The sequence below is a fragment of the Centruroides vittatus genome, unplaced genomic scaffold (genome assembly GCF_030686945.1).
Source record: "Centruroides vittatus isolate TY-2023 unplaced genomic scaffold, ASM3068694v2 contig_150, whole genome shotgun sequence".
In the NCBI taxonomy this organism is placed as follows: domain Eukaryota; kingdom Metazoa; phylum Arthropoda; class Arachnida; order Scorpiones; family Buthidae; genus Centruroides; species Centruroides vittatus.
The window spans coordinates 316118-334740 of NW_027120928.1; the positions used below are offsets into that span (position 1 = coordinate 316118).

Below are 18623 nucleotides of genomic sequence, written 5' to 3' on the forward strand. Positions count from 1 at the left end.
CCAGGCTTTTACAGTATATTGAACTTGTTTATCAGGTTTAGATCGTGCTACATTTAAATATAAGAATATTTGGATAATGATTTGATTGAGGAAAATATAAAAAATTAAATTTTTTTAGCAATTCATTATCAATTTTTAGTTTATCTATTTTTATTTTTTGTCTATAATTATCAAGTAAATAGTTCGATCTTCTGAGTAACGAATGGTGTTTTAAAAATCAAATTAATTACTAAAGTAATTTAAAATGGCAATATTAATCAAATATTCGTTCATTAATGAAGTTGAATTTATGTAGTTTACTTAAAAATCCTCAAAAAAAGACTAAAGTTTTTGCTTAAAATCGACTTTGTATGTGAATTCCAATCACTTTTAAATTGTTAATCGACATCCCAGTTTCAAAATTACTGGCCTAATCAACTAACAACACAATGACGACAGTCTTAGATTATTTTTTTTTTTACATAGATCTAATCTGAATTTCAAATCTAATAATACGTTAATGCTAAGCTATACATTGCATGATTGTTATTATTGTTATTACTGCAAATATTTTTTGATAATCCGAACGAGTTATACCCAAATTTTCACTAATTTCGCACAAAAAAACACCTAATTGCTTTATAATTAGTTAATTACACGTTTGATTCCAATCATTAATAATTTTCTAATATGCAATTTCTCGGTCTGTGACGTAAGAACATTGACCGTGTGACGTAACCGATGAATTATTGTTTAATATTGAGCAGCAGAATTGAAAGGGTGTTTCTAGCTCATTCAACAACACCAAACGCGTGTCATTAAGCACGTGACTAGATGAGGCGTGGCAGGAAGCACGGGGGAGACGGTGTAACCCCACTCCACCAATCCTGTCTGATTACAACAATAGAAAGACAGGATGTTAATCATAATTGTGTGTGCTCTTATCGGTCTCTACTATCTTGAGAGGATAGAAGTCCCTACTGTTCTTTTTTATCCCCATTAAGAGGGTAGGGAAACCATTGTCGTTACTCTAATAAGGTCATTAGGTATTATCACATGATTTTGTACTCAGAACACCGACAACAAACGAAGGTTATTGTTCATGTGGTGAAGATCTTGAACCCATTTTTTAATGAAATAGATTATCAATCACGTGTTTATGTTAACGTGCAAGCTTGGTATTTTCGATGTCGAACTGTGAAAATGTTTTCGCTTTTGTTATATTTTTCTCTTCAATTTTTCTTTTAATGATATAAAATACAAAAACAGGCCGCAGTTGCTAAGCAACGCCATTGTGTCTACAATATAAAGCAGGGCCAATATGTAGTAAACAAATGAAGAAAAAGTGTCCAAGAGTCATTTTCATTTATGTTTTAATGCATTTTTAATAAATTTCATTCTTACTTTCATAGAATTATTATAAATGTTTTATTAAATACACGTTTTATTTTTATTAAATATTCATTATTATAATATATATAGATAAAATAATGTATGTTTGATGATATATAAGTGGTGTAAGTGATCGTGAATTTCATACATATTTTGATATTTTCAACTTAAAAATTTATGTTGCAAAATCTATTTTGAATCCCCAAATGGGTTAATTAGATAAATTATCATATTTAGCTGATAAAGTAACGTTAAATCAGGGTATAATTATCGTTATATACGAGAATACTTTCATCTTAAATATATTGGACCCTGTAAGATCCTTATATAAGGTACAAAATCCTTAATACAAAGTACTTATGATAAATCATACATATAAAGCTACTTTTTAAACAAGTGTAAAGTAAACATAATAATTTTACATTAATTTCTATACAGAAAATTATACAATTGAATATCGATTAGTATAAATTAATTTTGTTTGCTTATTTTACGAGCCAGCCTTAAGTTTAGCTTAGAAAGTTATATTTCTGAAAGTAACCAATGCTGTTTGTACAGTACGAAATTCAAGAATTAAAAAAATATTAGCGTAGATAATTTAATAAAAATATTTACTTTTGTTACATAAATTAATGTTAGATGAGATTAATTTGAATTTATTATGTTATAAGTGTAACCTTACTTAAAAATAATTACAATTAAGCTACGAAATTTGTTACGTATGCTTATGGAATAATGTCCGCTTTTAATGGAAATAGAAACCTTTTGCCTCTTAGATTTTACCCGTTTATAAATTAAAATAAATAAATAAAAATATCAATAACACAAAGAATGGAATTACGTACTGTACAGCACATCTCGTTCATGTGTCACTGATCCCGGATTTGAATACATAAATTTGTGTTATGTAGCATTTTATGATGTGTGTAGTCTGTCAATCGTCTGTATTAGAAACAACCGTGCCAATGAATGCACCAAGTGATTTTTCTCCCCCTTCAATCGATATAGTGTCTAGCCTTAAACTGAAGCGTCTGTGAGAGATGTAGTTTGAGAATTTGATTGTTTAAAATTCTCTTCAGAACCGTTTTCAAAACTTATTGTTATTAGCTTGACGTCATAGGCGTAAATAGTTTAAATATCTTTTGTATGTTAGTGTTTGAACTGTAGGATTAAATTTGAGTGCATAAATTGGAATAAGGACACTTTTTTTTTAATCAGTTATTTATAAAATTTGATTCAAAATTTTCTTTATTTACATGATATTTTAAGATAATTTTACCTATATTAATTTTTTATTCTTACCTTAAAATAAAGATATAAGTTAATTGCAAATAGTCGGTCTTCAGTTCACTGTTGAAGGTGGTGTGATATAACCTGATATAAGATCTAAATTAGTGTTGTTGAAATTAGCTGAGTTTCCCTAGAAAAAGATAAAAAATATATTTTGTATTTATTTTATCTCGATTTATAAAACTAGTTTTAAGGTTTAATGATAGAAAAAGTAAATAATTTAAAGTTATGTATAAATAAATCTTTAGTTTGCTATAGATTATAAGGAAGAAGAAGAAATAATCTCAAGACTTATCGAAATGAAACTAATGAAATAAATCCGAGAATTACATAAATTAACTTCAAAAATGCTTAAATTTTTGACGGATTTACAATTAATTTTAAAAATAAAAGATAAACTTTTAGTTACAAATAACTTTAAAATTGTGAAAAATTAAAAAGAATTTCATAAATTTATAAAGATATCTGTACACGCACGAAAAAACTTTATGGACAGGTAAAAGACAAAAGGGATTGTAGAAAGTACTAAACAAATCGAACGATTATTTCGATTATTTTCAAATTATGTAACATTTTTAATGTTTTCTTACGCTAGAAGTAGCAATCTGTTGCAAAGGAATCAACTCATTTTAAAGCCGGAGTGCGAGAGTAATCAAATTCTGCACGTGAAATTGTAGTGAAAAATAAAAAATTCTTTACAATATTACATCATTAAAGAACAATTTCGTCACAATTGTTGCATGTTAAGTTGTAAAGCCATTTGTGATATTGGTTATAAACCAATCTATATCGATATACATACAGTATTTGCCACTTTTTGATTTGTAACATCTGTGACGAAATTTTCTATAATGATGCATCCTTATGCTGCAATATGGTAAAATCTTTTATTTTTATTTTTCACTACTAGTCCACGTGCAGAATTTAATCACTATTGCACCTTGGCTTTGAAGTGAGTCGCATTTTTTTCAACTAAGTTTATATTTTACGCCCATAAAATTTATAGTAAAACAATTTATAAACAGCATTTAAAACATACGTAAAAAGATGATAAAATTCATAATTAAAAAGTTTATATTTTGTATATAGAAGAATGACCAGTTCAATTGGAATATAAATCTAAAAATTATTCAATAAAAATTCAATTTAGCATACAAAACCCTATTAAAAATTTACATTTCTCCATTAAAAAAATATTATTAATTATTTAAAAATTACTTTTCGATAAAACAAATATTATAGAATTACTTTTTTAATGCTTAACTTCGAATGAACAAGTGATTTAATAAATGAATATTAATCAGATATTTTTGGTATTCCGAAGAAATTTTTGGTGCATAGACCTCGATTACAGGATGTAGATGATCGGAAATTTGCGTGTAATATAATAAAAGCTATCTATCTAAAAATCAGTTAAAATAGAAACTGTCTTAATTAATGGAATGATTGATTGATACATAAATATGAATTATATATTTTTCTTTCATTCTTTCAAAATTCATAATTTTTTTTAAATGATCTACTTGATTTATGAACTAATTTATTAATAGTTTAACATAAATGATAAAATATTATATATTTTTATAAACAAAATAAAATTAATATACATATTTTACAATAGTTTCGATGTCGTGTTAGTTTCTTATATTTAAAACATTTCAATTGTAAATAAATTGAATAAAATTTTAACTTATAAAAGAGGCAAAAGATTTTAATTAAATTATAAATAACATATACATAAGTATTTTATATAATGTACAGTACCTGTACAGTACTTTCTGTCTTTCAATACGGAAAAAAAATCATTTTATAATAACTTAAAAGCTTGAATTTAAGCATAAATATTATAATAGCCAAAAGACTATTTTAATTATCCATTTTATAAGTTTAAATTTTATTCAATTTACTCACATTTTTATTCTGTTAAATGTAAGAATCTAGCATGACATTGAAACTATTGTAAATTATGTATATTAATTTTATTTTGTTTGTAAAAATATACAATATTTTATCACATGAATGAGTATAATAAATATATATTATAACAATTGTTATTAATTCGCTTATGAAGAGTTCTGTAAACAAATTACTGAATTTTACTATTAAATCACATCCCTAAGATGTCTAATGAATGAATAATTTTTAAAAAATTCAAAAGAAATTACAAAATGATTGATTTTTTATAATTTTTAACGCGATTCTTTTATATTTTTAATTATATCAAATTACCTTTTAATACAAAATTAGGTTATAATGTAAGCTGTAGTCCGATAAAATTCTTGTAAGCAATTAAAAGATTGAAAATAATTATTTAAAATGGATTTTTAAAAACAGTGTTTTGAATTTATAATGAAAAAATCAAAATAATTAATTTATAAAGTATCAAAATATCATAATTTAATTCGTTATGATGTATCAAAAACAGATGTTTTACTATAATTTTAGCATTATCACAGGAATTTACAGTAGTAATATACAGAAAAATAGGATGCATCAGATTACTATATCTTAAATGGGGTGCATTAAATTGTTTTTATGGAAAATCAGTTGAAAAATGCAGATTCCTAGAATCTTAAATTTCGAGAAAGCTATTATTAAAGCGGGTAGAACATTCGATATAGATTGCTGGTATACTGTACATCGATACAGATTAGGCCTATACAATATTCGGTACCCATTATTGATTTAAATTAATTCGCGGAATCTTTTATTTTAGATAGTCTATATTATTTTAATATGATAATTTTGGGTGGGGTTCACCGTATTCTTAGAAGTTCAGCAATCATAAAAAAGACTGAGAAATTACATTGAATATGCTGTGAAGAATATAGATCCTTCGAAGCTTGAAGGGTCATGCAGTATAGGGCCTATGTAAACCCTTCTATTATACTATAAATGGCAAATTTTCTATTTATTTCAGCCACTTAATGAATATGTTCACATATCTCTCATTATTTAATTTAATGCATTTTAAACCTATTCTTCAATATCTTTTGGTTTTAATTCTAAGTTTGATTTTAAGTTATTTTAATTTTATTTTAAAAAATAATTAAAAATCTTACATAAAAATAGTCATAAGACACAAAAACTTATTCTAATAGGAATAAACAATAAGAATTTTAAATATTCAATTATCTCCTCCTTATATTTACTTATAACGAAACAAATTATGTAATTAATATTTAGTATTCTAACAGTTTATATCATTAATAATTACTTCGTAACTCTTGTAGTGTCGGGGCTGTTTTGACGGATATCTTCTATTTGATAATAATCTTTCAATTGTTTTCCATTTTCTTTTTCTTGGGAATTGCCTTTACGTGGTCTACCACGCCCCCTTCTTTGCATGGTAGCTTGACTCATTTGTTGAGGAGAACGGGATAAGGGACCAGATTCGATTCTATCCCGGAAATTAGTAATAACAATATAATTAAGTCTAAGGATTCACAAATATTCACTTCCGTGAATTAATCATATTCCAACTATTTACAGCCTTCCAACTCACCAGTACACAACACCAGGCTCTATTCAAAAGTTCACCAGCACCACCGACGACCAGCACACTCCCCCAACAGAAAATTCATTAATAATTATAAAATGTTCTTAATTTAAATGTAATTTGCAAAAATTTTTAAATGATGATAAACGCCATAAAGGAGGCTTCGCCTCAATGCTTCAGTTATTTGAAAGGTAGCCTTTTCTAAAGTAATATTAATAGCTTAATATATTATTTTTACCTTGAAACATTAGTTAGAATATGTTTAATTTAGTTTATAATTTTTGTACGTTTGCTTAATTTATTTAAATAAATAAAATAATAGTAATGAAGCACGAAAAGAGTAAACAAGTAACAAGTTTGCAGTGTCGTTGAAGATGATAATAAACTAATAAAACAAAAATATCCTTGAAAAATTTCTAAATTGTATTTTTATTAATTATTGTAGTATATCTATAAATCAAAAAAAGTTAAAGAACGTTATTCTCTGACGCTGATCGGAATTCATATTTTCAAAGTATAAATTAATTATTGTACTAATTCTTAGGCAATTTGTAAAGCAAAATAATTCATTTTAACAATTAAATGTGTTTATACTTGTTTGAAATTAAGTATGAAAAAATTTATTATATTTACATAATTTAGAATAATTTTATTTCTTTTCGATTGGGAGAATATTACGAAAAATGTTAGTTCTTCAACTAAATATAATTGGAGCAATTGGATACTTCTTATCATTATACGAATATTTGTAATGCATACTTTACATATGAATTAATAAAACTGTTTAAGTGCTATAAGCCTAATTATATAAAATGCATTTTAACCAATATTTTCATGCCCAAAAATGTCCCATATGCAGAATCTAAACATTCTACTTTGTTTCCTCTTCAAACATATTGTATCGCTTAATATATCTTAATAGTCATTACAATTTTATTCACATCACTAGCAAACATAGAAGTATAAGTAGATAAGAATAGCGAGATAAATTCTTAATTTACACTTTTATAGAAAGAAAAATACTTTAACCTTCCGTCGGACGTATCGGATCAATTTGATACACCATGCAATTTCGAATTGTCATTTCGTAACAGAAAACTGTAGTCATACGTATTTTCATCAGCTTCATTTCTCTCATTAACGGTGGTCAATTTGTTTCTTAAAATTTAAAAACCTTTAAAATACCTGAAAATCTCTTTTTATATTATTTTGACATATTGTGCTTCTCCAGCTATAGGCTTATGCTGAAAATTTAAAGTACTGCTTGGTTTCTTGAAAAGAACAGCGAATTCAAAAATTGTACTTATATTAACTACTTTTTAGAATTAAAATCATGTAAAACTGATTTTATCACTTAAAAATTAATAATAAATTACAAGTAATATAGGCCAATAACAATTGAAGAGCTGGATAACATTGAATGCAAAACAAGTATAAAGGAGACGATGTAATGCACCGTACCATTAAATAAAAAGATACAAACAAAATATGAATGTAAAAAATTTGAAAAGGCAATTTGTTTATCGCGCATACTAGTCTTTTGTATAACATGAGGTATAAATGTAATGAAGCATATTGAATGATTAGTAAACACAAAAATATCCTTGCGTAATATGAAAGATACAAATGAATACTTTCTATACTTGTATTTGTTTTTTAATTCTTCACGAAAAGGTATGATAAAGTATATATGAGCTCGATAAAGATTAATTCGTTAATTTGTATTTTGTTATCAGATTTTTAATAATGGTAATGACTTAAAACTAAACAATACATAAGAATACTGCAATATCTTTATGTTTTATATTGCACCTTGCAATATAAAACATAAAAAAGATGGCACAGGGTTAGGCGGTTTCATATTGCTTATTATTTCATATCGAAACACATTTCAAGTAGTAATTTCTTGTTAATTCAGAATCATAAAAATATGTTTTCTATACTTAAAGTTTATATTATCATCATGAACAGCCTACAGTTTAGGTCTTAAAACACATTTTGCTATGGATGCCATCAGAGATGGAAAGATCAAGAACATACTGAAGTATATCGGAATATTTAAAGTGTAGATAAAAGTATATTTTATTATATTAGTATATTAAAATAGATAAACTTAGCACTATTAAAAACAATAATTTAGTTATTGATTAAAAGATTTATTGATTAAAAATTGTGATGGCGAAACAAAATACTTTACTTTCTAATTTCTATGAAAATTTATTTATTTTAATCATCAACAATTAAAAATAATTTAAATAATTTTATCAGACCTTTAATAGTGATGAATGTAATCGTTCTCAATTAATATTTATTAATATTATTCATGTACTAATTACTTAATATTGAAATTAATAAGTGCATGTTATGATTGATAGAGAAAAATATTTTTACTTTATGAAAAAAAAACTAAAATTATAATAGTTGAGTTAATTTACTTTAATTAAACATCGCATGTTTAATTATTATTTACAAAAATGTTAATTTATTCATACACGAGAAAACACGATAGATAAACTTTAAAGTTGTTTAAATGTAAATACTTTGCGCTAAATTAATTTAAACTTTACAATTTTTGTTTTTTTTTAAATTAAATTTTATACATTTATCAGTTTAAAACGAAATTGTTATTATTATTATTATTAAAATTTATTAATAAGAATTAGAATCAAGAAATTAATGCTTTGACCAATGGAAAACGCTAACATTTCTGCTTACAGAGTGAACGATTGGATGCAACAATATCTTGAATATGAAATTGACCAATAGTAGACGAATGAAACACCCTCTCATTCCCGTGAAGCGAATTGATTGAACTCACAGTTTTTAATAATAGATTATTTTTTTAGCTTAATTTCCCCCTTTAGAATATATTGAATCTTATTAAGCAACGGTCACAGAGTTTGATCATTTGTAGCAATAGAGCGTAAAGTTAACTGGTAATCGCCTTCTAATGACAATGGGTACGTGAATAGCGATGCTATCTCGTTGCAGAAAGACATGGTTCATTCCCACAGCTGGTATACGGACGAGTAAATTAGTTTCTTGTTTCCTCTCCACCACCTTTTGTTCGTGAACATCTGGAAGAGAATATTCTCAGTTCCTTACTTTAATTTTTAGCGCACATTTTTCTGAAGTAAACGAAACGTTGAAAAGTTTATACAATTTTCTGGATTTATCCATTTGTAACAAATTGCCCGTCTGTTGTAAATATTAAAAGTCCACAAATGAAAAATAATTTATAAAAGTCAAATCAAATATTATGGTAAAGCACCATTTTGTAATTAACTTATTTATATCAGGATTTTACAAAATATTTAATTAAAAATATTAATAAATTTTATGTAAAATTGATTTGACAATTACAATTTTAGTTAATTTCCGAGATAAATGGCATAAATTCTTTATTTAAACTTCAAACTGTAAATTTCATTATTTATTTTAATGTACAGTACTGTACAGTACATTAATTTTTATGAGAATTTTATCGACAGAATAGAAAGAATTATAAAAAAGAAAATTAAAATTTTTTAATATTGTATTAATACTAAGTGAAAGAATTAAATCAAACCCTATAATAAGCGAAAAATCGGATAGTTGTCAAGTTATTATGCGATCAACAAGTTTAAATTCAAAAGTGAAATTATGTTTCTAAGAACATGTAAAAACGTAAAATAAACGAACAAAATGAAACTCCAAGGAAATATCAGCATTTATTAACATGAAGTGAATAAATGCCTCGATTATTAACATATGAAGTATTAATAATAACAATTACAAATACCGTTGATTAGTTTCTCTGGTACAAACTAATATCAGAGGAACTAACAATGGATTTGTACTGTACGTACCAGAGAAGCAACAGTGATAAAGCAAAAAGATACGATGATGTAGTAAAGATGCATTTTTAGAATACGCATTACAATTATTTAAAATAGACTTTAATTATTTCTAGTAGAACTCGGAATTAATTCTAAAAATGAACTCAGAGATCCCCCTTTTTTATTTATGTTAAATAAGTCAACATTTATATCAAGCAAAATTTAAATATTTCTCATTCATCTATAAGCCTACGTCATCGAAAGAAACTGCTGTGCTCATATCTGTTTTTGGATAATGTTTCCTTTGCTGAGCAAATAATTCTTAGATTTTTTTACGCATTTAAAAAATGAATAACTTGTTCCTCATTCTTTTAAGTTATTACACAATAATTCTGATACATAAATCGAAATTTAATGAATATTTTGAAAATCGACTTTTGTTTTTGAGTGAGTTTAATTGAGCAAAACCCAAAACTAGTTTCAAATTGAGAAAATATGTGGATAATATCCTATAATAACATCGGCGATCAGTTTAAAGTAGTCCATAAACAATGTAATTGTAGAGACAACAGTCTCTCGTAAATCACCATTTGCTTCTATTTGGCCTACAGCTTAACTTAATAGCTGATGCTCTTCAATTTAGGAAAGCATTAATTTAATCGTTTTAAAACATACAAAAAAGACTAATCGTTATATTATCAATAAAGACAATAATAATTTTTTGTTATTTTTTAAGCTATAATTATATTTCCTCTTTAAAAAATTAAAATGATTGTTTCTAATCAATTAATTTTTATAACAGTATTTAAAAATAAAAGCAACTTTTTCTAAAAAAAACAATATAAATATTTATAATTAATATTTTTAATAATACACTCACATTTTGATTCTTTAGTACTTGTTATATAATAGCTTAAATGCTAGAAACAAATAATCTATATACCGGCTTATATATTCATATATATTAATGAAAATAAGATTAGTATCATAAATTATAACAAATTTATTAATCTTGGCATAAATTTTACAATGTAATTTTGAAGGATACACCAAAGAATTTTTTTAAATGTAAATTGTCATTAAAGTTTATTGCATACAATATAATCTTTAATTACAATTAATGACGAAACGAAGTAGAGAATAAAACTATAATTACGATTTAATTTTACATTTTAAAAATTATTTTAACATAAAGTAAGTAATATTGATAAAATGTTCTTTCAAAATTTAGAAAATTGAATTTATTAATCAATGAATAACTTTTAAAACATTAGATAAATGTAATCGTTTATTCGAAGGACGCAATTTCTTCATTTTTGGGGCATTATCTCTTATACTTGATAAATAAATAAAGAAATAATTTTTCTATTTAATTTTTATTTGCATATTTCACAAATAATTTAATCTTTCAGACTGCCAAAGTTTTCAATTTATCATTTCTTAGACATTTTATAATTTATCAATGTTAATCCATAATAAAGTATTATATCGCTCTAGGGGATGTTTTAAGTTCTTTATAAACATAGATCTAAAAGAAAACTGACATAGAAGATGTTAATTAATTTTAACGAGTTAAATTGAATATCTTCTTTTTAATTTTGATAAATTTATTTATAAAATGCATTGGGAAAAAATTGATTTGACGAAATTGTAACAAGTTTATTTGTAAACTAATTTAGTAAAAAGTCATTTTTAATTTTGAAAAAAAATTATGTTTTATTAAATATAGTTAACGAATATAATAATTTGCATTACTTTTTAATCATTTAATTGAGTTTTATTTATATTATCAAAGAATACCCTTGTTAAAAAGTAACAATTTTAAATATAAAATTCACTGAATGATAATTTTAATAAATAATAATAATAAAACAAAGGAAGCTTTATCTTTTTTTCCTTCCTTTAAAAGCTCATAAATCAAACTAATAAAAAATATCTATATATTATATATATATAAAGACACAAAGATGCGACATTAATATAAAAATTGAGAAATATATTATATAAAGTTAAATATAAGCTATTACTCAGTTATATTACTAATAAGTACGCTTATTATTAATTTTACTAGAAACAAATTTAGCATTTTATTAAACATGTAGATCTCCAGTATATCTACATAATGGAAAAATTAAGGTAGACATTAATTAAACATTAAGGTAGAATTCAAAAAGAAATGATATAGATTCCAAGTTTCAAGATAACAAATTAAACAAATTCGAACCAAAATATAAGCAGAGTTTTAGTTTTGTATCTAATCAAGAATCTGTTTAATCTTAAAATGTCTTCATAATAAATTTTATGTTATTATTAAAATTATTATATAAATAATTTAATTTTTATATCTGAAAAATTATTTAAATATATTTAACATTTTCCCTTTTTTTGAGAATGATAAACACGTCAATGTGAAGATAGCACAGATATAAGCTTCTTGCCTATGAAACATTAATTTAATAATTATCTCAATAATCAGTTGGTAGACATATGAAACTTTCCACTAATAAAGTCTTTTCTCGATGTGATCTCGATTACTTGGCTCCATTGCAGCTTGATAAGCCTCATATCTCTACTAACTGGTTACTGAGATAATTATTAAATAAGAATATACTGTAGTATTGTTCTATCAAATGCATACGAATTCTTTGTTTGCTTTGTTTTAAATAAGATTATTATAAAAGTTTTAGTTAATTTCGCGTGTTGGAAACGTATTCATCAAGGGCTTCCTCAGGAAATTTTCCATGGGAAACAAAGCTTTGAGACAAAGAAGTACAGTACCTCAGTAAATGTTTATTTCATTATTTAATTTTGGGGTTTTTTCCACAAGTATACTATACAGTATTGCATCAAAACGTCTTATGGTCCAAGGTGTAAAGTTAAGTATCTTAATAACTTTTACGATTATAATTTGTGAAATTTTTCACTCGATTCCAGGGAGGGGTCAGTGCCCCGTTTTCCCCCCTCTGAGACGCCCATGATATTCAGATATGCACGAGTCTAGAATGCCTAAAAATATCGTTCTAAGAGATATGAATTCGTTAAATTCTAACAGGTCTATTATAATTTTAAAAATATCATAAAATTCTACTTTTATTAAATTAATATTATTATAATGTTTATATTTTTACACTCTGTCAATATTTGTTCGGAAAATATAGACAATAAAATAAATTACGTTGAAAAACTTTAAAAACATTTATTAGGCCTATACATATTTATTTATTATTGGTTTATTTTGCTTCAAAATGTTTAAAATCAAAAATTAAATGCTAATAAATAAATGCATAAACAGTTAATTTCGTATAGGCCTATACTTTACAACAGTTTACTCTTCTTACTTTAAAGTAATTGTTTCAACTTATTAACTTAATTATAAATAATATAATTACAACAGCTATTAATTTGGAGAAACTGAAGCCAAATTCAGCTTTAAGATACTTTAGTATAAATAAAAATTAAAAACTTTATTCACTTAAATTTTTCGTGTACTGTACAAAAGCTCATACGTTTCCATTCAGTAATTTAACAGAAAAGTATTTAAAAATGCAAAAGTAGGTAGAGTAAAACCTGTCCAAAACGGAACCCGAATAAAACTGAAACCAAAAAAATATTCGGTACCGCAGGATTCCGGTTTACGCAGGTTTTACTGTATGTAGTTGCAAATCTGAAGAACACAGATGTTTAGTGTTCATTAGTATTTCGTAATCCTTATTTGTGATTTAATTTATGCATAAAAATAGATATTTTTCTTGGTTTTTTTTCGTTATGGCAACTGTATATCTGCTTTTGCACTCCCCTGTATTTATAACAAACATAATCATACAGGCTAATTAAATTTTAAGTTATTTAACAATCTAATATTAATATGTAATATTAAGTGGCTTTTTCGAGTGTATAACGTTAAACGAAGCAGTATACATGTAATAAAAGTAACGAAAATATATCGAATATTTTCGTTTCTTACTTATTTAGCATAATAAATAACTATTTAATTCTATTCACGTGAGTTATTCTTGTTCCAGCAGCTGTACAAGAAAAAAATGTCATATCAATATCTCTTCTTTGATACCGTAGACATTGATATATTGTATCAGCTGTATTTCTATCAGGACAAAACACCTAACGTCCTAGTGAGTTATAATCATTATAAATAACTCTAATTTATCGTTAAAACAATATTAATTGCGTTATATTTCTAAGCTTAATGTTTTAAACTACAACAAATCGTTTGTTTTTACATGATTTAATCATTTTGTATATAATAAGTAAATAAATAAATGAATATAGAAATATATACATAAAATAAACGATTCCACGTTAAACATTGTATAATTTTCGTTTTCGTGATTGGATATTGATTCGAAACACGCTCATTCCTGTAATGCAACTTCACCTCATAACACGATTCCGTACAACTAATTAACAATGATATAGCATCAATGAGTGCATCCGTCATCTGTCACAATATAAGTGAACAGAGTTAATTCAGGCGTCAAGTGCTGATATATAAAAGTAATTAGAACTGGTTTCATTCTCATTAATGCTAATTACACTTAACTACGATTTGTGTCGTTAACTCTATCAATTTTATGTCATTTTAGAAGTATATTTTTATAAAATTTTTAATGATTTTTAATTAAAAAATTATTATTTTTATACAGTAAAATGGTTAATTACTCCATTAAAAGCAATTAAAAAGGTTTTTAAACTATTTAAATACCTAACACATTGTTTAAATTAATTAGGAATTTAAAATAATTCATTTTAAGGCTATTTCTTATTTATAAATATATTAATACATTTTTTATTATTTTTAATTAGAAAATATATATTAGTATATAATAAAGTGGTTTATTACTTAATAAAAATTAATAAAACAAGTAATTTATTTTTTAATTTGTTCAAAATTTAATTATGCTTAAAAACAAAAACCCAATTATTATTTTAATAATAAAATCAAAAATATAATTTAAAAAAGAATTTTTCATTATAAATTTAAATATTTAATTTTTTTCCCTAAAAATATATTTATTATTAAGACATTCGTTGAGAATCTTTTAAATGATTTTACATAAATTAAAAAAAAATAATTAAAAATGTATAAGTTATTTTAAATTCTAAGATAAATTATAATAACTATTTTTATAGAAATGATATGTAATCAAATTTTTAAATAGTAAAATTTTTATAATGTATCTAGCTTGAATTACTATTTAAATATCTAATTCATAGCTGACGTAAACCTGTCTGACATGTTTGCATTTATCTATAGATAATTCATAGCCTTTCCTTCCATCTTCCTATAAGCTTAATGAAATAATTATAAGACTTATTTCTCATTTTATTGTTGAAAAATTATTTATGTTTTTATATATAACTATATTATCTACAGCTTTGTGTGTCGAGCGATCAACAAATTACCCAAAGATTTTTACTTTTTTGGCCTCAGGGACCTTAAAATGTCGAGAAATTCAGAAAAGTTCGTTTCTCCTTGTATGTGTGGATGTTAGTGTGTGTGGTGGGGGCATAATTTTTTCCAGCCACTTTGAAGTTTGATAACTCCTGTATCTTTTGTCGAAAATTTCTCAAATTTGGTAAGGACGTTTGTGTATTAGGGGGAAATGTTTCTAGAAATTTTCAGGAAAATTGGAGTTATATTTACATAAAATAAAAATTCACAAAGACTTGTAGTAATTATTAGGAATCAAAACAAAAATGCCGGGAAAGTGCAGCAACAATGTTGCCAGATTTTTTTTACAAAAATTTCTTAAAATATTCGAATAATTTTAATGTTTTATAGTAAGTTACATTACTCTTCTTGATTAAAACAAATCTCATTTAATAGGATTGAAACATTTTTGAGGCTTTACCTATTCATAATTTTCCAAAAATGAAATGAGCAGAGACCAGTGGCGTAGCGTAGTGGGGCGGCAGGGGCGGCCCGCCCCGGGCGGCACTTTTAGGGGGCGGCATTTTTTCACAATAAATAATAATAATATCTTGTAAAAATTTGAACCATTTCATTTCATATTTTTGTCGCACCTACGATTAGGACCGATTGAAATGAGCACGGAATTTTTCATTACTTATTCTATGACGAAACTGGGGAATCCCCTTTCTTTAAATGAATGTATGATAATGACATCTTGCTTATTGTAGCGACTGACAACACCGTCTGTACTAACTTGTAGAGATTCCCAGTATTTTATTTAAGGGGGCGAAATTTTCCTCCGCCCCGGGCGGCTGACACCCACGCTACGCCACTGGCAGAGACTAAAAAATATACTGATCAAGAAGAGTTTTAACTATTGAATATGTTACTCATTTATATTAAATTTAATTTAACACAGTTTAAATTAAGTAATTATATATTATATTTAGGGTATTGTTGAGATCTATTATTTACACAAGCTCTTCTGGCACTTAAGATATTTTTGTTTCACATGGTTCAATTGATAATATTTATTCAGCTTCCTTTATCATATCAATACCAGAATTTTTAGGACATAGTCCGCAATTTTCTTATGTTGTTCGAAAACTATTAGTAAATATAAATAATTTTAAATAATTTCAGATTATTTAATGTACTAATTTAATTTTTTAAATGTGTAATTTAAAAAAATAGAGTATTTTCGTCTTACATCTCATATAAAATGCAATTAATGTCATATTTTAAATAAATTATTTGCATGAATATGACTTAATGTGCTTTAAAGTGGATTATATAAATAATTTCAGTTTTTATAAAATGATAGAATTTTAATGTATACAAATCTTTAAAGTGCTTAGTTTTTTGTACAATGAATTTCATAGCTTTAGTACAGTTCTATGACAATACTACAACTATGATTTTCCTAGCTTAGCATTAGCATGGATGTGGATTATTTAGCTTTATGCAGGCCTAAATATAAAATTGCTGAGCTTTATTAAGAGTGACAATTTTTCCCCGAGACACTACCTTTCATGTACTGTACGGTACAGTACCTAATTGGAATTTCTTTTATTATTATTTTAACTAATTTAATTAAGTGATTTAAAAAGTAATTAAATAACATTTATATCTAAAATAGTATAAAAGAATCTTTAGGATGAGAAAATTTTAACAAATATTTTTGTTAACCAAATTCTTATTCATTTATTTTATTATTTTGCTAAAGAATTTATATTATAATATAAAAGTTGATTTAGATTACTGTCGAGTAAATTATCTTATTTTGAATGATTAATAATTTTCTTATAAAAGTAAAATTTTAGTGTGTAGGCCTATTGAACATTTACATAATATTTGCAAATCAACACTTCGATTAGTATTTTGGAAACTTGATTCAAATAACCATTTAAAAAGTGATACGTCAACGAAAATATGCATTCAAAACGTAGATAAGCAGAAGCGAGAAGTAGACAGATATTCATACATGCCACTAAGAGGAGGGAGAAAAACGAACATAATTTTAGACTGTATGAAATAAACGAATTAAGAAAAGTTTTATTTAAAAGTTCAAAATAATTTTAATATACTGTACAATACAGTACATCATTGCTATATTCTTCGATATTTGTTACTTATCAATTTACACACAACATCTTAAATCAGTCAATGATAATTCGTATTTCGAAGTACAAAATACTTAAAAATATAACCTTGTATACACTAATTTAGTTGTGATTATATGTTGGCATAATTTGGGTATTCTCACGAATCTTTGAATATTTAAACAAGTTGATTAACCGAACTTAGTTAATTTATATAACTAACACTTAGGATAGTACTTTAGAGGGGGCCGAAACGCTAAGCTCTTGCGCACCCCCTTTAAAGATACCAGAGTCCAAAAAGTATTCTTATCTGAAATAAGAGGACCTCGACTTTTTGCACCCGGTTCTCAAGTATCTTTGCATGACCCTGATATTTATCGTTGTCATTTTTACCACTTTTGTCAAAATTAATTGTATTGAGGCCTCCTACATCCAGTCTGGTGTTCATGCTCACATTCCCAAGTAGCCTACAACCTTTAATTCATCCCTTGTGCTGAAACAATTACTACAGAACAAGATTCTCAATCCATTAATTGAAGACCGACTCTTAGCCTGAAGAAATACTATATAATGAAATGTTTACCTTTAACTTCATATTGGCGAATTTTAAATATTCAAGCAGAAATTCTGTACATCACATCAAATTTACAGGAGCGCGACTACATGAAACATTGGATTTTAAACACATTTTTATTGATGGACTATTTTAAAGAATCGAAGAAATGAATTTAAATGTGTGTCGCTGATATTATTTAATATATTAATATAGATAAAAATATTTAATTCATGATATTTTAAGAGATTTTTGTTTTGTTTTTTTACTGTGTTGGTCACATGCCTCCTCCGGAAATAAAATAACTGCAATCGTTACATCCGTTATAACATCCGGAAACCTCAACTTTAGTCCAATAAACTATTTAATAATTCCAACTGATTCAATGATGAGTTTTCTACTGACGATAATCAATCAATCTACTGTATAACACTCAGTAATAATCCAAGATAATATTACAGGTAGTTGAATTTGATATATTTGAAGCCGAATTTAAAGACTAACTTCACAAAAATAAATAATTTTCCATTATTTTTATAAAATGACGCCAAAAAAGTTT

At 25.4% G+C, this 18623-nt stretch overlaps 1 long non-coding RNA gene across 2 annotated transcripts in view; it reads right to left on the bottom strand.

Annotated features, from left to right (window-relative positions):
- Window positions 1-18623, bottom strand: part of LOC136968657 (uncharacterized) — a 130310-nt gene that overhangs the window by 25867 nt on the left and 85820 nt on the right. For both annotated transcript variants that reach the window (XR_010879686.1, XR_010879687.1), the window contains exon 2: window positions 2674-2791. This is a non-coding gene — a long non-coding RNA (uncharacterized lncRNA). The remainder of the gene's footprint in view (window positions 1-2673; window positions 2792-18623) is intronic.